Raw genomic sequence first — 25,000 nt, forward strand, 5'->3', positions numbered from 1 at the left:
GACCCTTCATCTCCTCCTGCGTCGTCGAGTGCTCCGCCTGCTGCTCGGGTGGTTCCGAGCGTTCGAGGCACCAAGAGGGCCAGGGACGCCGCCGCTGAGCCTGCAGGCCAGTGTTCCAGGGCGCCCAAGCCGAGTGGGCCCAAACCTCGGAAGGCTCTGCCGCGAATGAGGGTTGCTATCCCCGTCACCTCCACGTAAGTGAATCTAACTTTTGGCTCTTTGTGTCATCCGAGTGAACCCCTGCTTTATAAGTCGAATGGACTTCACTCGACAGGGTCGCCACCTCTGCAACCTCTCCGGCCCGCCAAGGGGACGACCCCATGGACACGGACAACGTCGTTTCGTCCCAGCCAGGTGTGTTGTAGGAGAGTCGGGTGTTTTATTCCTGCAGACTGCGCCATTCTTTCTTTTTCTAAGACGTCGTGTCATTCGGCTTGTCAGGGGCGATTTGTCTGGACGAGGACGACCAAGGGAGAGCCGACCCCGCCGTGGAGCCTGTCCTGGAGCCTGTCCCTGAGGCTGCCCCTCCTGCTGCCACCCTTGCCGCCGACGCTCCACCGACCGAAGCGCCTCCACCGACTGAACCGGTGCCGGTGGGGGAGGAACCGACTGGGGCGGACCTTGGGATGCCCCAGGAACCTCCCACGATTCCCGGTTCGTCGAATGCTGAATTCAGCATCCGGCGTCTTCCAGAGGAGCAGGTGGGAGCGGCCAAGGGGGCCATGGTGCAGGAGGAGCTCATGGCTGGAGAAGCCAAGAGGGCTTATGACTCCGTTGCAGCCTTGTACCAGCGGAGCTTGGAGCTGCGCGATGATATCCGAGTAAGTAGTCTAGTAAGTATTTACTTTTCTCCTGTAACCCACTGGGTGGTGTTGTTTTTGCAATGGGTTCACTCCGAGTGAACCCAGTGGGTGTAGTCCCCGAGACTTCTGTCGAGTGCTTGCACCGACAGTTGTCTTTATACATTTTGCCTTTAGTTTGGTTGTGTCTGTAGATAGGATTGCCGAGTGCGAGTACTTGTTGCAGTCAGAGTGCTCTTGCGGTAAGAGTCTCCGAGAGTAAGTTGCACGCAGGTCGGGTAGTATTGGCCTCTGAGGCGTAGGTGAAAACATGCGTCTCAATAGGGCAGCCCTGCTTGAGGTGCATGCTAGTGGGGTCACTCTTAGTGAACCCACTGGGTGTAGTCCCCGAGACCGCTGTCGACTGCTTGCGTCGGCAGGGGTCTGAAGAACTTAGACTGTGAACTGATAAACTTGCTGATTACCCTTTGTTTCTTGGTGGCAGAAAACTTGTGAAATGGGAACGGCCTATGAGGCCCTGAGGGAGGAGAGGAACCAGTTCGCTGGTGAACTTGATGCTGCTATGGTCGCCATGGCCGGCATGAAGGATGCTCTGGAGGGACGAGAGAAGTCCCTAGAGGAGGCTCGGGAGGCGAACAAGGTGTTGATAGAGGAGGTGGAGAGGCTGAAGAAACAGAGGACTGATCTGCACAATCAGATGGCCGTTCGGAACAGACGATACATAGCTCAGGAGAAGTATGTCAACGACTGGGCTGTGCAGATGATGACTCGTCTGGCTGGTAAGTCTTATGTTTTGCCGAGTGCTTGTACCGTGTGCTGTACACTCGGCTTCTATTGTCTGCTTGCCCATTTGTTGCAGACTTTTGTGGAGATGCTGAAGCTGAAGCAGCGGCTGTGGAGAGGTCCATTAAGGACAATGTTCCACTCGGCGAGGACGCCAACCGGGATCTGCTCCGGGCGCATATCCGCGTAGGCAAAGTAGGTCCTTTCATCGGCCGACTGAGAGAAGTCGTCGGCCGAATTGACAAGGAACTTTGGCCAGAAGACGAGTCGCGGCAGGAGATGGAGACCCTGATGGCGCAACTGGAGGAGATTCCGAGCCGAGTGCAATCATGGAAGAAATCGGCAGCGTGTTGTGGTGCTGATGTTGCGTTGTCCTTGGTCCGAGTCCATTGCAAGGAGGTGCGGGAAGATAAGCTGAAAGCATTGAAGGTCGCCAACACGAAGAAGCTTCGATTCGAAGACTTCATGGAGACGTTCCTGGAGACTTCTACCCGCATCGCTGATGGAATCGACTTGGACACTTTTGTGGAGCCCTCCAGTCCTGGCGCCGGCCCAGCTGACGCGTAATCAAACTTTATCCTCGGTATGCCGAGTGTTTACCTGTAAGATACTCTGGCCACTTCTGTTGGCTGACATACTTTTAAATCGGTGCGGGTAAGCTTGATCCGCACCGAGTCAGCTATCATTTTTGGACTTTTGGAGTCGGAATGAAAACATTTAGTCTTTTGTTTGAATGTTGTTTCGACTGCAACGCTTAGTGCGTACTCGGAGAAGATTAATACTTAGGTGATTCTTGATCACAGCTAAGTCCCCGAGTGTGACGTGAAGTGCACACTCGGAGTAATTTAGTACTTAGGCGATTCAGGATCGCAGCTAAGTCTCCGAGTGCGACATGTACTGCACACTCGGAGGAAGGAATTACTTAGGTGATTATTGATCATAGTTAAGTCCCCGAGTACGACGTGTAGTGCACACTCGGAGGAAGTTATTACTTAGGTGATTCTTGATCACATCTAAGTCCCCGAGTGCGACGTGTAGTGCACACTCGGAGGAAGTTATTACTTAGGTGATTCTTGATCACGTCTAAGTCCTCGAGTGCGACGTGTAGTGCACACTCGGAGGAAGTTATTAGTTAGGTGATTCTTGATCACATCTAAGTCCCCGAGTGCGACGTGTAGTGCACACTCGGAGGAAGTTATTACTTAGGTGATTCTTGATCACGTCTAAGTCCCCGAGTGCGACGTGTAGTGCACACTCGGAGGAAGTTATTACTTAGGCGATTGAGGATCGCAGCTAAGTCTAAGTCCCCAAGTGCGACGTGTAGTGCACACTCGGAGGAAGTTAGTACTCAGGCGATTCAGGATCGCAGCTAAGTCTCCGAGTGCGACGTGTAGTGCACACTCGGAGGATATTAATACTTAGGTGATTCTTGATCACAGCTAAGTCCCCGAGTGTGACGCGTAGTGCACACTCGGAAGATGTTAATACTTAGGTGATTCTTGATCACATCTAAGTCTCCGAGTGCGACGTGTAGTGCACACTCGGAGGAAGTTAGTACTTAGGCGATTCAGGATCGCAGCTAAGTCTCCGAGTGCGACATGTAGTGCACCCTCGGAGGAGGTGATTACTTAGGTGATTCTTGATCACAGCTAAGTCCCCGAGTGCGGCGTGTAGTGCACACTCGGAGGAAGTTAGCACTTAGACGATTCAGGATCGCGACTAAGTCCCTGAGTGCGACATGTATTGCACACTCGGGGGGGTTAGTACTTAGGCGATTCAGGATCGCAGCTAAGTTTTTTTTTAGTGACCGGAGTCTGCGACCGTGGGAGAACTCTGAATCTGCACAAAACTGAATCTGCTGTATATATTATTTCTTCAAAACTTGTTCATTACACTGCTTCAGTCGACGATCACGTATAAAAACGCTTGAGGAGATCCCCGTTCCATGCGCGCGGCTCGTCTGTCTCTCTCTGAATGTTGTAGAGTCTGTATGCTCCGTTGTTCAGCACCTTGGAAATGATGAAAGGCCCTTCCCAGGCCGGAGCCAACTTGTGTGGTCTTTCCTGATCCACTAGGAGCACCAAATCACCAGCTTGGAATGTACGACTCCTGACGTGACGCGCATGAAAGCGTCGCAGATCTTGCTGGTAAATTGTTGAGCGAGTAAGTGCCATCTCGCGCTCTTCCTCTAGAAGATCGACTCCGTCTTGCCTTGCTTGCTCTGCTTCAGCTTCGGAGAAGAGTTCGACTCGTGGGGCATTGTGAAGCAAGTCACTCGGAAGGACTGCTTCTGCTCCATAAACGAGGAAGAACGGTGATCGCCCCGTTGATCTGTTCGGAGTGGTGCGGAGGCCCCAAAGCGCTAAAGATAACTCGGTGACCCATGCACCAGCAGCATGTCCTACCTCTCGCAAGAGTCGGGGCTTCAAACCTTGAAGGATAAGTCCATTCGCACGCTCAGCTTGTCCGTTGGATTGCGGATGTGCTACTGAGGCAAAATCCACTCGGATGCCCTGACTTGCACAGAAGCCTTTGAATCTGTCCGATTCGAAGTTTGTCCCATTGTCTGTGATTATGCTGTGAGGTACCCCGAATCTTGAAATGATGTCCCTGACAAACTTGACAGCTTTTGAGGCATCGAGTTTCTTGATGGGCTTGGCTTCTATCCATTTTGTAAACTTGTCGACTGCCACCAACAGATGTGTGTAGCCTCCTTGGCCTGTCTTGAATGGTCCGACTGTGTCTAAACCCCAAACTGCAAATGGCCACACAAGTGGGATTGTCTTTAACGCAGATGTTGGCTTGTGGGACTTGTTGGAGTAGAACTGACAGCCTTCACATCGGTCGACCATATCTTTAGCCATCTCGTTGGCCTGCAGCCAAAAGAAACCGGCTCTGAATGCCTTGGCGACAATCGCTCTTGAAGAAGTGTGATGACCGCAGGTTCCCGAGTGAATATCTTCTAAGATCAACTGCCCTTCCTCAGGGGAAATGCAGCGTTGAAGAACGCCCGAAACACTCTCCTAGTACAATTGATCGTCAATGACAGTGAATGCCTTCGACCTACGAACTATTTGCCTGGCTTGGACTTCATCTTCTGGAAGTTCTTGCCTTAGGATATATGCGATGATCGGCACAGTCCAATCGGGAGTGACAACCAGAATCTCCGAGACCAGATCAACCACAGCAGGTACATCGACTTCAGTCGGATCTGTTGCGCTCTTGGGTTGTACCGGTTCTTCTGTGAAGGGATCTTCTTTGACTGAGGGAAGATGGAGGTGCTCGAGGCAGACATCACTCGGGACTGGTCTCCGAGTGGATCCGAGTTTCGCCAACTCATCAGCCGCTTGGTTCTTCAGTCTCGGAACATGATGGAGCTCTAGACCTTCAAACTTCTTCTCCAGCATCCTCACTGCATTGCAGTACGATGTCATGGTGGGGTTCCTTACATCCCACTCTTTCATCACTTGGTTGACCACCAAATCCGAATCGCCGTAGACCATCAGGCGACGGACGCCGAGTGAGATGGACATGCGCAATCCGTAGAGGAGAGCTTCATACTCCGCCTCGTTGTTGGAGGAATCAAAGTGTATCTGAAGCACGTACTTGAGCTTGTCGCCTTTGGGTGATATGATCACAACGCCAGCGCCGGAGCCATTCAACATCTTAGACCCATCGAAGAACATTGTCCAATGAGCCGAGTAGATGACCTCTCTATTCACCAACTTCAGTCGACTCTTGCTTTCGACGTCAGCAAAAATCATGAGGGTTGCATGGACTTGGGGGAACGGATCCTCCTTGTCCTCCTCATCCTGTTCGGGATTCTTTTCACTCGGTTGCCCTTTGCTGAATCCCTGGATCAGGAGACGACACTGCCGAGTGGTATGCTTCGCGTATATGGGGTTGCCTTCTTCGTCCATCTTCATGTGAACCGGACAAGGCTGGTCCAGGATGGGATTGTTGAACGGCTTCTTCTTGGGGGCAGACTGCGCTTTCCCTTTGCCCTTGAACTTGGCGCTGGTCACAGCTGCAGCTTCTGCCTGTGGTGTGGGCGGAACTTTCTGTTTTTGCTTCCGAGTGTTACCTCCGTCGGCATCGCCGAATGTCTTGTGTTTGCCACTCCGGATGTGGTCTTCTTCCTCGCCATTTGCATAGCGAGCCGCTATCTCCATCATCTTGCTCATGGAGATGTCGCCTGTCCGTCCAAACTTTAGGTACAGCTCCCTGTACCGTACGCCTGCCTTGAATGCGCAGACCGCTTGATGCTCGGTGACGTTCTCTACCGTGTGGTAAAGAGTTGTCCATCGCTGGATGAAGTCGCGCAAGGGCTCATTCGGTTTCTGGACGCAGTGCTGAAGCTCCACAAGGCCTGCAGGGCGTTTGCACGTACCTTCGAAGGTCCTGATGAACACTCGGGCCAGATCTGCCCAACTGTAAATGCTGGAGGGAGCCAACTGGTTCAACCAGGCTCGCGCCGAGACGTCGAGCATCAGAGGGAGGTGCTTCATAGCGACATGGTCGTCCCCTCCTCCGATCTGGACTGCCACTCGGTAGTCGTCTAACCATGTTGCAGGCTTGGATTCCCCCGTAAATTTACCGATTCCCGCTGCCAATCGGAAGTTGGGCGGGATGTCAGCCGAGCGGATGGCTCGACTAAAACACTCGGGGCCGGACACGATGGTCCTCCTGCCACTTGGACGATCCAGATCGTGACCATCGCGGTGGGCTCGACCCCTGTCGACTCTTCGCTGTGCGACTCGCCCTCTTGCGTCGGGTCTTGGGTAGTAAGTGTCGCCGACTGAACGCCGATTATCATGATGTCGGGACCCATAGGGCCCACCCCGCGGAGGGGTGCGTGAGCGGCGGTGATCTTCACGGATCATGGAACGGCTGCCTCCCCTGTGGTGCTGATGGGAACCAGGGATGTGAACCGACCGATGCGTGTTTGCATGGGCGGAACTATTGTAGATCCGATTGTGCGACTGGGAGAGTGCCGAGTTCTGCTGCTGCGCAGTGTGCAACAGAGCACGGATCTGCTCGATTCCCCTTCCTGCCTCTGAATCAGTCGGCTGGAGGGAATTGGCGATCTTGGCAGCTGGAGCCAAGTTGAGGAGAGGTGTGCGGAACAACTCCACGTTGCTCCGCCGGGTGTGCCGACTGGCAGAACGACGAGGCGGACGGCGTGCACCGGATGCTTCACCGATTTCGCGCTCGCTCCGGCCGGCCTGACGGGGATCTTCATGGGTGTTGGCCATGTGTACTTCCGCTGCAGGCCCGCGACCCGTGTACTCGGAAGGAGGCTCAGTCGGAACCGAGCCCGAGCACTGGGAACGTGGGGCAACCACAACAGACTCCAGAACTGCCACCTGAGAGGACGCGATCTGACGCGCTCGAGCATGCTGCACCCAACGTTGGAGACGCGGACTGCGGGATCGCTTGTTGTGACGCATGGCGGAGGTGCAATCTGACAATGGAGCCGGTTGTTGGAGAAGAAGGACGCCGCGAGCGCCGGCACGGAAGTGCGTGGCCCCGCGACGGGGAAGCGCCTCGACGTCGAGAGGCGCCTCCCGAAGCCACACCGAATCGTCGACGGTGAAGGAGAGAGCGCCGAAGAGGATCTGGTGAACCATGCTCGAATCTCCACCAGACGACATGACGAAAGGAAGTAGTCGCAAACTCGCCGGAAGTCGCTTAGACGCCTGCCCCACGGTGGGCGCCAACTGTCGTGGGTATAAGCCTGACAGTAGATGTGTAGGGTACGAATGAGATGGGCAGAGTCCTAGCTACGGCGAGGTTGTATGAGTTCAGGCCCCTCTGCGGTGGAGGTAACAGCCCTATGTCTCAGTGCTCTCGGAGCTTGTTACCGAGTGTAATATGGAGTACAATGATTTGCTAACCCCTTGACCAGTGGGGGAGGGCGGCTTATATAGAGTGTGCTGCCCTCCACAACGGTTCTGATTCAGGGGTGGAGTAGTGGCGATTGAATGCGTACGTTACAGGTAACGTATGCTCTAAATGCTAATAAATGCACCCGGGAACGTATGGCAGTTTCCCTCCAGAGAGGTTACGATGTACCGTGTGTACCCACTCTGTTAGCCTCATGTCCTCCGAATGCTAGTCTCCGACTGGATGATTCAGAGCCTGTTACCGACTGGATGATGGGGACTCCTTAATTCAGTCGGGGCAGACTTAGGGTCCTGTCCTTTGTGTGGGGTAGTCCTTGGGTAGGACATGTACGGCAAGCCTATGACCCTACCCTAGGACTATGACCCCATCAGTGCACTTTCCGAAGAAACAATATCGAGTACATTGCATCAATGCTATCGAAAAAACTTCATCGATTCTTATTGGGAGCTTTGAATGCCCACAAGCACCCCCTCCACTCATTCTTGCTCTCGTCTGGTTCTCCTTCCTCCAGAAAAACTCGTTTCGTAGCTCAAACCCGTGTTCTTGCCCCTCTTGCTGGGATTTCCGATCTCTTTGCTCAAATCACCGTTCTCCGAACTGTTTTGGGGGAATTACTACTTGGTAAGTGACTCCTCCATTGGTCCAATTAGTTTTTGCTCTAGTGCCTTATACTCCGCGTATTCTTGCTGCCTTGGTGACCATGTTCTTGAGCTGTGCATGCTAATTTTAGCTGGTCCCAAGTAGTTTTGATGCATAATATGGCCTCTAGGCACTTGTGGGAGTAGTTGCTATGAGTTTTGTTGAGCCTTGTTCACTTTTCCTTAGAGTCACTAAAAATTTCAAAAAAATTTAGAGATAGAAAAGGGAAAAGATGAGGAAGTTCTTAAGAGGCTCTTCAAGCCGTGACCCCAAGGATGATGGGAGTGAGAAGAAGCCCAAGTATCTGTTGGAAATATGCCCTAGAGGCAATAATAAAATGGTTATTATCATATTTCCTTGTTCATGATAATCGTCTATTGTTCATGCTATAATTGTATTAACAGGAAACAGTAATACATGTGTGAATAAATAGATCACAATGTGTCCCTAGCAAGCCTCTAGTTGGCTAGCTCATTAGTCAATAGATGATCATGGTTTCCTGATCATGGGCATTAGATGTCATTGATAACGGGATCACATCATTGGGAGAATGATGTGATGGACAAGACCCAATCCTAAGCATAGCACTAGATCGTATTGTTCGTATGCTAAAGCTTTTCTAATGTCAAGTATCTTTTCCTTCGACCGTGAGATTGTGCAACTCCCGGATACCGTAGGAGTGCTTTGGGTGTATCAAACGTCACAACGTAACTGGGTGACTATAAAGGTGCACTACGGGTACCTCCGAAAGTGTCTGTTGGGTTGGTACGAATCGAGATCGGGATTTGTCACTCCGTGTGATGGAGAGGTATCTCTGGGCCCACTCGGTAGAACATCATCATGAGCTCAATGTGACTAAGGAGTTAGTCACACGATGACGTGCTACGGAACGAGTAAATAGACTTACCGATAACGAGATTGAACAAGGTATAGGTATACCGACGATTGAATCTCGGGCAAGTTCTATACCGACAGACAAAGGGAATCGTATACGGGATTGATTGAATCCTTGACATCGTGGTTCATCCGATGAGATCATCGTGGAGCAAGTGGGAGCCACCATGGGTATCCAAACCCCTCTGATGGTTATTGGCCAGAGAGGTGTCTCGGTCATGTCTGCGTGTCTCCCGAACCCGTAGGGTCTACACACTTAAGGTTCGATGACGCTAGGGTTATAGGGAATTGTTATACGAGGTTACCAAAAGTTGTTAGGAGTCCTGGATGAGATCCTGGACGTCACGAGGAGCTCCGGAATGGTCCGGAGGTAAAGATTGATATATAGGACGGATGGTTTCGGATACCGGAAGTGTTTCGGGCATCACCGGTAACGTACCGGGACCACCGGAGGTGTTCCCGGGGGACCACCGAAGGGGGCAACGACCCCGGGAGATAAGGTGGGCCAAGTGGGGTGGGAACCAGCCCCTAGGTGGGCTGGTGCGCCTCCCCACTCAGCCCATTGCGCAAGGGAGACAAAAGGGGGGGCAAACCCTAGGCCAGGTGGGCCTAAGGCCCACCAGATGGTGCGTCACCCCCTCCTCCCCCTCTGGCCGCCGCACCTCCCATCTAGGGGGGCTGCCGCACCCCCTAGGGTGGGAACCCTAGGGTTGGCACCCCCTCTCCCCTCCCCCTATATATATCGGGCACTTTTGGACATTGAGACACACGGTTTTCCCTCTCTCTCGGCGCAGCCCTGCTCTTCTTCCTCCTCCTTTCCGCCGGTGCTTGGCGAAGCCCTGCCGAGAGACCTCGTCTCTCCATCGACACCACGCCGTCGTGTTGCTGGAGTTCTTCCCCAACCTCTCCCTCCTCCTTGCTGGATCAAGGTGCGGGAGACGTCACCGGGCTGCACGTGTGTTGAACGCGGAGGTGCCGTTGTTCGGCACTAGATCGGAATCGCTACGAGTACGACTCCATCAACCGCGTTCTAGCAACGCTTCCGCTTAGCGATCTTCAAAGGTATGAAGATGCTCTTACCCCTCTCTCGGTTCTGGTCTCTCCATAGGAAGATCTGAATATGCGTAGGAAATTTTGAATTTATGCTACGTTACCCAACAGTATCTTGTCCCTCAAGTCGCAGAAGTTCGAGCATGCGAGTGGCCAAGCGATGTGTTCTTACACGCCGCTGGAATTTATGAGAACTTTTATCACTTGGTGGAGAACGCAGGCCTTACCGCCTTTGTTGAAGATAAGTGTCCGCAATACCTCCTCCTCACTAATATCTTCATACAAAGCTTTCACTTCTATCCGAGGAAGAATCCTCCTATGGTTGAGTTGAAACTTTATGATATCCCCCAGCGCATGTCACTCCAGGATTTTTGCAATGTTTGCAAATTGCCTTACGTTGGGGATATTCATGAACCTCGTCCATGGGACTTGGAAGCTTTCATCGGTACAATTGTTGTAGGAGAGGAGATAGGAGTGTCTTGCGCTAGAGCTGCTAGCATACATTTTCCCGTGCTTCGGTACTTCTCACTATTTGTGGGAAAATGTTTGATTGGCCGTGGGAAGGCTGGGTCACTTAGTTCCCCAGATCTTGCGGTCTTGCGCGAAGCCCTTTATAACGATAAAACTTATAGCTTGGGCACTATAGTAGCTCAACGGTTGAACCTGAACCATTCTGAAGGTGTTGTCTATGGAGGTATCTATGCTACTCGTCTTGCTAGACACTTTGAGATACCTATTAGACTGGACGAGGAAGAAGAGATTCTTCTTCCCGAGAGATATCTAGATTACGATAGCATGGTTCGCCATGAATTTCTTGATAGAGATATAAATATAAGGATGATTTATAACCTGGTATTTAGTTAGGGTACTCATGAGACTATTACTTTGCATGCTCCTTCTTTGTTCAATCTTCATGCAGGCAGGTACACTATTATGCCCTCGGACATCTACGCATATTGGGGCTTAGCCCAACCACACGTGCCCGTGCCCGAGCCGCTAGTCGAGTACCAGACGCCGGTTTATCAGTGGGAGCCAGAGGAGCTCACACAGCAATGGCATCCTCAGTCCACTTCGGAGTACCCCGGAGCTGGTTATTTCCCTCCTTGGGAGTAGACCAACTTAGGCCAAAAGCCTAAGCTTGGGGGAGTACGTGTTCTCACTGACTTTACATTCTTGCTTATGCTTTCACTTTGTTCGTCGATGTTCACACTTTGCCACTGTATCATCCATGCTAGTTTATTTTCTTTTTCTCGTTTAATTTTCGTGTGTCTATCTAGTTAGAGAAAAACCAAAAATATTTTTTGTTCTTCTTTTGCTTGTTGGGAGCTTTCCTGTGTAGATAGTTTTCTTTTTCTTTGGGTCAAGGTAGAAGATATTGGTTACAATGTTTAGTGGCTCTTGCATGCATGCATGTTTAGCTTTCAAAGAGCCATATTACTTTGTCTTCTCCTTTGTGTTTGCCTGCAGATTCCAGCTTTAGTCCAATGCACGAGCACGCTTATTATTGTTCACATCGTTTGGTCGTGCAAGTGAAAGGCAATAATGACGATATATGATGAAGTGACTGAGCCTGGAAAAGCTGGTATGAACTCGATCTATTTTTTTGTAAATATGACTAGCTCATCATGCCTGATTCAACTTTGTTGTGAGAGAAACATGTTTGCAATGACAAATTAGAGATCATAGTTGCTTATGCCATGCTTACTTAGCTAGGAGCTTATAATGTTTGTCTTGGATGCCCACATGAATGTTGAGATGACTATGATGTAGTATGATAGGATGGTATCCTCCTTTGAATGTTTCAAGTGGCTTGACTTGGCGCATGTTCACGCATGTAGTTGAAACAAAATGAACATAGCCTCTATGATGTTCATGTTCATGGTGATTTATGTCCTAATCATGCTTTCCCTCAATGTTAGTTAATCTCAATGCATTTTGATGACTGTTGTCGCTCTCTAGTTGGTCGCTTCCCAGTCTTTTGCTAGCCTTCACTTGTACTAAGCGGGAATACTGCTTGTGCATCCACCTCCCATAAACCCAAAGTTGTGCCATATGAGTCCACCATACCTACCTATGTGCGGTATCTACCTGCCGTTCCAAGTAAATTTGCATGTGCCACTCTCTAAATCCTCAAGAAATAATCTGTTTTGCATGCCCGAACCGCTCATGTGGTGATGGGGGGCTATTGGTATCTTCCATGCTAGGCGTGTTATCCTCGATATGTGTTTATTCACTATGATTCACGAGAAAGGGGCCGGTAATTGGAATTCCCAGTTCCATGCTCAAATCGAAAAGATAATTTTAAACAAAACTCCCCCAGGATTGATGTTGGTATGGACGGTACCCGAGGATTCGGCTAGCCGTGGAGTGTGATTGATTGGTGGTGGAGGAGTCAAAACTTTACTTTTCTATTTGGGATCCGCCTATAGCATGTGTAGCATGGAAGATGTTGAGAACTCTTAGTCATTGTGTTGACAATGAAAGCATGCCACCCAATATTATTATCTGTATTTTCAAAGCTTGAGCTCTGGCACCTCTGCAAATCAATGCTTCCCTTTGCGAAGGGCATGTCTATTTATGCTCCTGTTGAGTCATCCTCCTCTTATAAAAGCACCAATTAGAGAACACCTCTGTCATTTTTATGCTTTGCTTTTAACTGTGTTGAGTATGACTATGACTGGATCTTCATTTCCTTGAATTACAATGTTTAGTCAGCCCTTGGTCTTTGAAGGTGCTCTGCATTTATGTTATGCGGTCTCAGAAAGAGCTAGCGAGATACCATCTATTTGTATTGCTTCATGTTGTTTTGGTTGAAGTGTTGACATTTGAGAATTATTATTATTTGCTCGCTAGTTGATTATGCCATTGATATGAGTTTACCGTGAGACCTAGATGTCATTTTCTTATGTGGTTTGCTTGTGATCTTGCCGAAATTATGGTTATGAGTTAGACATAGTTGCAACAACAACATCAAACAGAGTTCGTCAGAGTTTTTCTTTTGTCTCTTTCAATTTGTCAACTGAATTGCTTGAGGACAAGCAAGGCTTTAAGCTTGGGGGAGTTGATACATCTCCGTCGTATCTACTTTTCCGAACTCTTTTGCCCTTGTTTTGGACTCTGATTTGCATGATTTGAATGGAACTAATCCGGACTGACGCTGTTTTCAGCGGAATTGCCATGGTGTTGTTTTTGTGCAGAATAAAAGTTCTCGGAATGTCCTGAAAATTTATGGAGATTTTTTCTGGAATAAAAGAAAAATATTGGCGCAAAGATCCACCGGAGGAGGTGGACCAGTGGGCCACAAGCCCACAGGCCGCGGCTACCCCCCTTGGTCGCGCCGTGAGGGCTTGTGGGCCCACGTGGCTCCACTGCCCCCAAACTCAGCTCTATATCTTCCGTCTCGCCCGGAAAAAAAATCAGAGAGAAGGTTTCATCGCGTTTTGCGATACGGAGGCGCCGCCACATCCCGTTCTTCATCTGGAGGGCAGATCTGGAGTCCGTTTCGGGCTGCGGAGAGGGTAAATCGTCGCCATCGTCATCATCAACCTTTCTCCATCGACAATTGCATGATGCTCTTCATCGTTCGTGAGTAATCTCATCGTAGGCTTGCTGGACGGTGATGAGTTGGATGAGATCTATCATGTAATCGAGTTAGTTCTTGACGGGGATTGATCCCTAGTATCCACTATGTTCTAGATTGATGTTGCTACTACTTGGCTATGCTTAATGCTTTTCACTAGGGCCTGAGTGCCATGATTTCAGATCTGAACCTATTATGTTGTCGCCAATATATGCGTGCTTTAGATCCTATCTTGCAAGATGTAGTCACCTACTATGTGTTATGACCCGGCAACCCCGGAGTGACAATAGCCGGAACCACTCCCGGAGATGACCATAGGATGAGGAGTTCATGTATTCACCGTGTGTTAATGCATTGGTCCGGTTCTTTATTAAAAGGAGAACCTTAATATCCCGTAGTTTCCATTAGGACCCCGCTGCCACGGGAGGGATGGATAATAGATGTCATGCGAGTTCTTTTTCCTAAGCACGTATGACTACATAAGGAATACATGCCTACATTAGATTGACGAACGGGAGCTAGTTACATATCTCTTCGTGTTATAGCTATTACATGATGAATCACATCCGTCATACTCATCCATCACCGATCCACTGCCTACGAGTCTTTTACTACTGGTCCTTGCTATGTTACTTTGTCTAGGCTTGTCCCTTGCTACAAAAGGGATTGGGCCACTCTCTTGATACTGTTGTTACTCTGCTACTGCTGCTATTGTTGTTCCTTGCTACTTCGTTGTTACTTGTTGCAAGATGCTTTTTTGTTAACATTGTCGGGGAAGAATAGTTCTCCGTCCACGGGAAACTTACGGGCGCCATTGATACAACAGTTAGGAATAGTCTCCCATCAACAGATCGTTTCTCGCACCGTTGCTATCATACCACTTTGCTACTGATACTTTGCTTACAGACACTAATCTTTCAGGTGTGGTTGAATCTGACAAACTCAGCTGCTAATACTTGAGAATATTCTTTCGCTTCCCTTGTGCGAACCAACAAATTTGGGTTGAATACTCTACCCTCGAAAACTATTGCGATCCCCTAACATGTGGGTTATCATTTGTCGAGATCCGATGAATTGTGGATTTATGATCAGATTATCTATGAATATTATTTGAGTCTCCTCTGATCACTTATATGCATGATTTTGTATCCTTTTAATTCTCTTCGAGTTGTGGGTTTCGTTTGGCCAACTTGATCTATAATTCTTGCAATGGGAGAAGTGCTTGGTTTTGGGTTCATACCGTGCGGTGTCCTCACCTAGTGATAGAAGGGGTAGCAAGGCACGCATCATGTTGTTGCCATCAAGGGTAAAATGATGGGGTTTATATCTATTTCATGAATTTATCCCTCTACATCATGTCATCTTGCTTAAGGCGTTACTCTGTTTGCTATGAACTCAATACACTAGATGCATGCTGGATAGCGGTCGATGTGTGGAGTAATAGTAGTAGATGCAGACAGTAGCGGTCTACTTGTCTCGGACGTGATGCCTATATGTATGATCATTGCCTTAGATATCATCATGACTTTGCGCGATTATATCAATTGCTCGACAGTAATTCGTTCACCCACCGTAGTACTTGCTATCATGAGAGAAGCCTCTAGTGAACACTATGGCCCCTAGGTCTACTTCACATCATATTTTCAGATCTACACTTTTACTTTGTTGCACTTTCCACCTTCAGATCTCACCTTGCAAATAATCGTGAAGGGATTGACAACCCCTTTATAGTGTTGGGTGCAAGTTTGTTTGTTTTTGCACAGGTACGTTGGTGCCTCATCTTGATACTCCTACTGGATTGATACCTTAGTTCTCAAACTGAGGGAAATACTTACTGCTACTATGCTGCATCATCCTTTCCTCTTCAAGGGAGAAACCAACGCAAGCTCAAGAGCTACCAGACATTATCCTTCTAGCTTCACGTGGAATTTGGATACTTGGTGATAACAAATTTGTTGGCACAGAAGAACCGTTGTATTAGAAGTGGAAACAAGTTTACAAGTACAAATGGTTATGGTAGCTCACACAGTTAAAAAATAGTATGTTTCCCACTTCAGGGATTGGTTAGGATGTTTGTACGATTTTATTTTGGTTATTTCATGTAGAAAGCTATTGTATAGTTTGTTTTGTAAATGTATTCTTATTTTTATATATAAAGAGAATTTGCAATGGGGTTTTGCCTTGCTATGCAAGTAAAAAAACTCTTGGGAATATATGTTAGAGGTGTTTGAGTTGAGCATATATATGTAACTTTGTACTTTCTAAAAAACAAACATCAAGACAACCAATCATTGTTTGGATGGTTGAGATGGTCTTACCCTATCACACTAGGGATGAAGTCACATGTTTAATGCTTTGTTATTATGTGGATTATCCTTTACTTACAAGCCTTGAAGCCATGCAATTCTAGTCTTTAGTAGGTGAGTACATGAGTGTACATCCACGCCAACATTTTATTTGGTAGTTCCGATCGATCAAGAATCACACATGTAGTTGCAATTCTTGTTGTTACTTTTGTCAAAAAATAGCAAGAGAGCGTCAATTTCCAAGTTACACCAAAGAAAAACTGCCAATCAATTTCCTATTGCCTTGGATTAATATATAGTGATCAAGTATTTAATGAATAAAATCTCTGTGTGATATGTCTCAAACGTATCTATAATTTTTGATGGTTTCATGCTGTTATCTTGTCAACTTTGGATGTTTTATGTACCTTTTATATCTTTTTTGGGACTAACTTATTAATTCAGTGCCAAGTGCCAGTTCCTGTTTTTTTTGTGCTTTTGACTCTTTTCAGATCTGATTTTGGAACGGAGTCCAAACGGAATAAAATCCCCGAAATAAATTTTTTCAGAACGGAAGAAGATGAGGGGACTTGAGGGCCAAGGCAAGAGAGCCACACGGGGCCCACAAGCCCTGTAGCCGCCACCAAGGGGCGGCGGCTACCAGGCTTGTGGCCTCCTTGGCGCCCCCTGACCTAGCTCCTTCGCCTATATATTCCCTAAAATCCATAAAAAATAAGGAAATCCACGAAAACACTTTTCCGCCGCCGCAAGCTTCCGTTTCCGCGAGATCTCATCTAGAGACCCTTCCCGGTGTCCTGCCGAAGGGGACTTTGGAGTTGGAGGGCTTCTACATCAACATCATCGCCTCTCCAATGACTCGTGAGTAGTTCACTTCAGACCTACGGGTCCGTAGTTAGTAGCTAGATGGCTTGTTCTCTCTCTTGGATCTTCAATACAAAGTTCTCCATGATCTTCATGGAGATCTATCCGATCTAATCCTCTTTGGCGGTGTGTTTGTCGAGATCCGATGAATTGTGAATTTGTGATCAGATTATCTATGAATTATATTTGAGTCTTTGCTGATTTCTTATATGCATGATTTGATATCCTTCTAAGTCTCTCCGAGTCTTGGGTTTTGTTTGGTCAACTAGATCTATGATTCTTGCAATGGGAGAAGTGCTTGGTTTTGGGTTCATACCGTGTGGTGACCTTTCCCAGTGACAGAAGGGGCGGCAAGGCATGCATCATGTTGTTGCCATCAGGGTAACAAGATGGGCTTTTATCGTAGATATGAGATTGTCCATCTACATCATGTCATCTTGCTTAAGGCGTTACTCTGTTATCATGAACTTAATACACTAGATGCATGCTGGATAGCGGTCGACGTGTGGAGTAATAGTAGTAGATGCAGAAAGTATCGGTCTACTTGTTTTGGACGTGATGCCTATAGATATAATCATTGCCTTAGATAACGTCATGACTTTGCGCGGTTCTATCAATTGCTCGACAGTAATTCGTTCACCCACCGTCTACTTTCTTTCATGAGAGAAGCCACTAGTGAACACTACGGCCCCCGGGTCTATTCACAACTATCGTTTCCGCTTTCACTTTTACTTTGCTTTGTTTCTTTTTGCTTTCAGTTCTCACTTTGCAAACAATCTATAAGGGATTGACAACCCCTTCATAGCGTTGGGTGCAAGCTCTTTGTGTTTGTGCAGGTACTTGTGACAATCCTTCACTGGATCGATACCTTGGTTCTCAAAACTGAGGGAAATACTTACCGCCGCTGTGCTACATCACCCTTTCCGCTTCGAGGGAACACCAACGCAAGGCTCCAAGGCCACGGGGGAATCCTTTGCATATTTGCCAAGGAAGTCCCTAAAGGCGTAGCCGTAGCAGAAGGATTCCTGGTGCCGTTGCTGAGGAGTATCAAGACAAGAATAGTCTCCCGTCAACACGCTTGTTTCTGGCGCCATTGGAAGGTCTTTTGTTGCAGTAGGAGAAGTATTTCTGGCGCCATTGCCGGGGAAGGAGAGATCTATCCAAGTAGATGTCACAAACTCATCTCTTGCATTTACCTTTTTTGCCAGTTGCCTCTCGTTTTCCTCTCCCCCACTTCACATTTGCCGTTTTCATTTGCCTTTCTCCTTTGCCTTTTTCCTTTGCCGTTTTCTTTTGCCTTTTGCCGTTTTCCGTTGCCAGTTTTCTTGCTTGCTTGTGTTCTTCTTGGTTTGTTGAAGTCATCATGGCTGAAACCACCAAACTTTGCGACTTCTCGAGTACCAATAATAATGATTTTATTAGTACTCCGATTTCTCCCGCCACTAGTGCGGAATCGTATGAAATCAGCGCAGCTTTGTTGAATCTTGTTATGAAAGAGCAATTCTCTGGCCTTCCTAGTGAAGATGCCGCATCCCATCTCAATACCCTCATTGAGCTTTGCGATATGCAAAAGAAAAGAGATGTGGATAATGACGTGATTAAGTTGAAGCTTTTTCCTTTCTCGTTGCAAGATCGCGCAAAAACTTGATTTTCTTCTTTGCCTAAAAGTAGTATCGATTCTTGGGATAAGTGCAAAGATGCTTACATATCTAAGTATTTTCCGCCGGCCTACGTAACGATATCATGAATTTCAAGCAACTTGATCATGAACACGTTGCACAATCTTGGGAGAGGATGAAGTTAATGATTAGAAATTGTCCCGCTCATGGCTTGAGTATGTGGATGATTATACAAATCTTTTACGCTGGCTTGAATTTTGCTTCTCGCAATATCTTGGACTCCGCCTCAGGTGGAACGTTCATGGAAATCACGTTAGGAGACGCTACAAAACTCCTAGACAATATCATGACCAACTACTCTGAGTGGCACACTGAAAGGTCACCTGCTAGCAAAAAGGTACATGCTATAGAAGAAATTAACTCGCTTAGTGCTAAGATGGATGAGTTGATGAATTTGGTTGCTAGTAGAAATGCTCCTTTATATCCTAGTGACATGCCACTATCTTCCTTGACTGAGAGTAGCAACGCTAGTTTGGACGTTAATTTTGGTGGTAGGAACAATTTTGGCAACAACAATGCTTTTAGAGGAAACTATGTTCCTAGACCTTTTCCTAGTAACTCCTCTAACAATTATGGCAATTCCTACAACAACACTTATGGAAATCACAACAAATTACCCTCTGATTTATAGACTAATATCAAAGAGTTCATCAGCTCTCAAAAGATTTTCAATGCGCCCATAGAGGAAAAACTACTCAAAATAGACGATTTGGCTAAGAGCGTTGATAGGATGTCTTGTGATATTTATGCTTTGAAAGTTAGATGTGCTCCTCCCAATGTCAAATTGGATGAAACTTTAAAAGTTATGCGTGTCTCCATGAATGAGAGCAAAGAAAGAACCGCCCAAATTCGCGCAAGGCATGAAAGGTTTAAAAGGGTGCGTTCTAGTGATGTAAATCACGAAGATCTTAAAGTGTTTGGTGTGACTCCTCTTGAATCTTTGTTTTCACGTGTCAAACATATTGATGAAGGGGCTGGATATGAATCCACTTTGGTTGAAAAACGCCCCAATGATTTGGAGTCCACCTATCTTGATGATAAAGGTGTGGAGAGTGGAGTAGAAGAAATCAAAATTTTGGGTAGTAATGAAACTCCCACTTTGGATTTCAAGGAATTCAATTATGATAGTTGCTCCTTGTTTGAATGCATTTCTTTGATGCAATCCATTGCAAACTCTCCACATGCTTATATCCAAAGCAAAGCCTTTACCGCGCATATCGTAGATGCTATGATGAAATCTCTTGAAGAGAAGCTCGAACTAGAAGTCTCTATACCTAGAAAACTTCATGATGAGTGGGAACCTACTATCAAAATCAAGATCAAAAACTATGAATGCAATGCTTTGTGTCATTTGGGTGCTAGTGTTTCCGCGATTCCAAAGTCTTTATGTGATATTCTTCGTTTTCATGAGATTGAAGAGTGTTCTCTTAATTTGCATCTTGCAGATTCTACTGTCAAGAAACCCGTGGGAAGGATCGATGATGTTCTTATTGTTGCAAATAAGAACTATGTACCCGTGGATTTCATTGTACTTGGCATAGATTGCAATCCTTCATGTCCCATCATTCTTGGTAGACCTTTCCTAAGGACTATTGGTGCTATCATCGATATGAAGGAAGGGAATATTAAATTTCAATTTCCTCTAAAGAAGGGCATGGAGCATTTTCCTAGAAAGAAAATAAGATTGCCTTATGAATCTATGATGAGGGCTACTTATTATCCTTTTTCTTTCTGTTTTTTGTTTTACACACTTTCATAATTCTGTTATGATTGTGTTTTTTGCGTTTCTTTTTCCGTTTGTGCCAAGTAAAACCGTTATGATTAGTCTTGGGGATGATCGTTTGGTCATGCTGGAAAAGACAGAAACTTTCTGCTCACGAAAAGAATTTTCATTTTTTTTTCTGTAATATATTTTGAGTTGATTCTTTTTGCAGCTGATTTCTACGCAAATTATTCAGACTGTCGTAATTTTTCAGAATTTGTGAAGTACCAGAAGTATACGAAGTATACAGATTCCTACAGACTGGTCTGTTGTTAACAGATTATGTTTTTGTTGAGTTGGTTGCTTATTTTGATGAAACTATGGATAGTATCGGGGGGTATTAGCCATGGAAGATTGAAAATACAGTAACCCAACATCAACATAAGTAGAATTTAAGTTTGCTACAGTAACTAAGGAAGTGGTGGTTTGCTTTCTTATACTAATGTTATCACGAGTTTCTGTTTAAGTTTCGTGTTGTGAAGTTTTCAAGTCTTGGGTGAAGTTCTTATGGACAAAAAGATAGAGAGTGGCAAGATCTCAAGCTTGGGTATGCCCAAGGAACCCCAATATGATTCAAGGATGCCGTAAAAGCCTAAGCTTGGGGATGCCCCGGGAAGGCATCCCCTCTTTCCTCTTCAATCCATCGGTAACATTACTTGGGGCTATATTTTTATTCACCACATGTTATGTGTGTTGCTTGGAGCGTCTTGTATCGTAGGAGTATTTTATTTTTGTTGTGTCACAATCATCCTTGATGCACACCTAGATAGAGAGACATGCACTCACCATGATTTTGTCGAGCTTCACTTATATCCTTTGGTAGACAATTCAGCTCACATGTGCTTCACTTATATCTTTTGAGCTAGTTGATTTTGCTCTGTGTGCTTCACTTATATCTTTAAGAGAACGGAAGTGCGTGGCTTGTTAGTTGATGTATGCTATGAAAGTAGTCTCAAAAGGGGTAGTTATCCAAAGGGATATGAAAACTTCCATCTCCATGTGCATTGAATAGTTAGAGAAGTTTGATTCATCTCAATTAGTTTTGAGTTGTGGTTGCGGTAATATTTAAGTTATGTTAGTATGGTGTTGTGGATCTAGAAATACTTGTGTTTAAGTTAGTGATTCCCGTAGCATGCACGTATGGTGAACCGCTATGTGATGAAGTCTGAGCATGATTAGTCTATTGATTATCATCCTTTGTGTGGCGGTCGGGATCGCGCGATGGTTTGTACCTACCAACCCTTCCCCTAGGAGTATGCGTTGAATGCTTTGTTTCGACTACTACTAAAACTTTTACAACAAGTATATGAGTTCTTCATGACTAATGTTGAGTCCATGGTTTAGGTGCACTTTCACCTTCCACCATCACTATCTTCTTAGTCTCGTGCAACTTTCGTCGGTGCACAAAACCCACCATTAGCCTCCCTCAAAACAGCCAACATACCTACCTACTATGGCTTTTTCAAAGTCATTCCGAGATATATTGCCATGCAACTACGGCCATGACATGTGCCACCACTTCTACATTGCCATTGCATGATCGTAAGATAGCTAGCATGATGTTTCCATTGATATCTATGCCATGCTAGATCATTGTCACGGTACACTACCGAAGGCATTCCATATAGAGTCATCATTGCTCTCAGTTTTGTGTTGTAAGTGTGATGATCATCATTGATGGAGCAGTGTCCCACGTGAGGAAATAAAAGAGGCCAGCGAAGCCCATATACAAAAAGAGGCCAAAGATGCCCACCAAAATAAATTTAAAAAAAAAGTGGCCAAAGAGCCCACCAAAAAATGAGAGAAAAAGAGAGAAGGGAGAATGCTACTATCCTTCCACGCTTGTGCTTATTAAGCACCATGATCTTCATGATTGAGAGTCTCTCGTTTTTTCACCACCATATAGCTAGTGGGAAATTTTCATTATATAACTTGGCTTGTATATTCCAATGATAGGCTTCCTCAAATTTGCCTTAGGTCTTCGTGAGCAAGCAAGTTGGATGCGCACCCACTAGTTTTATTTAAGAGCTTTCACTTACTATTAGCTCTAGTGCATCATTTGTATGGCAATCCCTACTCATTCACATTGATATCTATTGATGAGCATCTCCATAGCTCATTGATATGCCTAGTTAATGTGACCATCTTCTCCTTGTTTGTCTTGCAACCTCCACCACACTCCACACCACTTATAGTGCTAAAACCATGGCTCACGCTCATGTATTGCGTGAGAGTTGAAAAGGTTTGAGAAAGTAAAGGTGTGAAAACAATTACTTGGCCAATACCGGGGTTGTGCATGATTTAAATTCGTTGTGCAAGGATGATAGAGCATAGCCAGACTATATGATTTTGTAGGGATAACTTTATTTTGGCCTTGTTATTTTGAAAGTTCAGGATTACCTTGCTAGTTTTCTTGAAGTATTATTGTCTCCACATCAATAGCAAACTATTGTTTTGAATCTAATGGATCTGAACATTCACGTCACATAAGACGAGTTACAAAGGACATCTATGCTAGGTAGCATGAAAGCATCAAAAATTCATTCTTTATCACTTCCCTACTCGAGGACGAGCAGGAGTTAAGCTTGGGGATGCTTGATACGTCTCAAATGTATCTATAATTTCGATGGTTTCATGTTGTTATCTTGTCAACTTTGGATGTTTTATGTACCTTTTATATCTTTTCTGGGACTAACTTATTAATTCAGTGCCAAGTGCCAATTCCTGTTTTTTCTGTGTTTTTGACTCTTTTCAGATCTGATTTTGGAACGGAGTCCAAACGGAATAAAATCCCCGAAATAAATTTTTCCAGAACGGAAGAAGATCAGGGGACTTGAGGGCCAAGGCAGGAGAGCCACAGGGGGCCCACAAGCCCTGTAGCCGCCACCAGGGGCGGCGGCTACCAGGCTTGTGGCCTCCCTGGCGCCCCCCTGACCTAGCTCCTTCGCCTATATATTCCCTAAAATCCAGAAAAAAAAATAAGGGAATCCACGAAAACACTTTTCCGCCGCCTCAAACTTCCGTTTCTGCGAGATCTCATGTGGAGACCCTTCCCGGTGCCCTGCCGGAGGGGACTTTGGAGTTGGAGGGACATGTGGACATCATGTCATCTTGCTTAAGGCGTTACTTTGTTCTCATGAACTTAATACACTAGATGCATGCTGGATAGCGGTTGACGTGTGGAGTAATAGTAGTAGATGCAGAAAGTACCAGTCTACTTGTTTTGGACGTGATGCCTATAGATATAATCATTGCCTTAGATAACGTCGCGACTTTGCGCGGTTCTATATTGCTCGACAGTAATTCGTTCACCCACGGTCTACTTGCTTTCATAAGAGAAGCCACTAGTGAACACTACGGCCCCTGGGTCTATTCACAACTATCGTTTCCGCTTTCACTTTTACTTTCCTTTGTTTCTTTTTGCTTTCAGTTCTCACTTTGCAAACATTCTATAAGGGATTGACAACCCTTTCATAGCGTTGGGTGCAAGCTCTTTGTGTTTGTGCAGCTACTTGTGAGAATCCTTCACTGGATCGATACCTTGGTTCTCAAAACTGAGGGAAATACTTACCGCCGCTGTGCTACATCACCCTTTCCGCTTCGAGGGAACACCAACGCAAGGCTCCAAGGCCACGGGGGAATCCTTTGCATATTTTCCAAGGATGTCCCTAAAGGTGTAGCCATACCAGAAGGATTCATGGTGTCGTTGCTAAGGAGTATCAAGACAAGAATAGTCTCCCGTCAACACGCTTGTTTCTGGCGCCATTGGAAGGTCTTTGTTGCAGTAGCACTCTGCTTCATACGATTTTATTTCCGGACCTAAGAAAAAGGATTGAAAAGAAGTAGGGTTAAAAGTATTTTGTATCACTAAATGTGTTGTAACATGCATCCAAACTACTACAGTCATAAAATAACTAGAGGGTAGTGTTAAGCCTGAATAACGAGTCTACAACTTTCAAAAATAAAGAAGGGACAAAATCACAAATACATAAAGAAAAATTATATGTGAAAGAAAAAAGTAGCGTTTCCAAGAAGTAATTGACATAGGGAACCGCTAGGCATCAGACTACTGATGTCTAGCATTCTATCAGACCAGTAGGGAGGTGTTGGATTGGATCCCATGCACTCGTTGCATAAGGAAGGCACCTTACGTTGAGTAAACCCAAAACTGAAACCAATTAATGCTGATTACCCTTGATTTCGGCGTTGGATTTCAGCAGGTTGATTGCTAGTCATGATAGAGGTCCAGCATCAGACCATTCCAATGCCATTCATTCGATTAAAATCCGACGCCTCACAAATTGTGTTGCTTTTGTAAAAAACATCTATAGGGAATTAACTGCATGTAGCCTCGCTCTAAACCTCTTGCTAATCTCTCCTTTAATCTCCACTATATTCCACTTGCAACCGCACCAGCTCGAGCTCGTCCATATCCCCGCTTAGAGCGCCTCGCTCAGATTTCCTTCTACCCCTCCTCGCATGCAGCTGCTTCCTACTCTCCCCGCCGTCGAACAGCACACCCGCCCTGCCGGACAACTCCACCCGCTGCTTCTCTAAACGACATCGTCTTCTACACCGATGCGACCCCTGGGTGACAACGCTGGTGCTTCATCCTGGCATGGATCGATCCTCATCTGCATCTATGATTCGTGCTTTGCCAGGTCAAATGAGGTACGCCATTTTCTGAAACCGCTGCCAAACTAGCACTAGACGGTCAAAGAACCTACAGCGGAGCAACT

This window comes from Hordeum vulgare, chromosome 1H, assembly GCF_904849725.1.
Source record: "Hordeum vulgare subsp. vulgare chromosome 1H, MorexV3_pseudomolecules_assembly, whole genome shotgun sequence".
In the NCBI taxonomy this organism is placed as follows: domain Eukaryota; kingdom Viridiplantae; phylum Streptophyta; class Magnoliopsida; order Poales; family Poaceae; genus Hordeum; species Hordeum vulgare.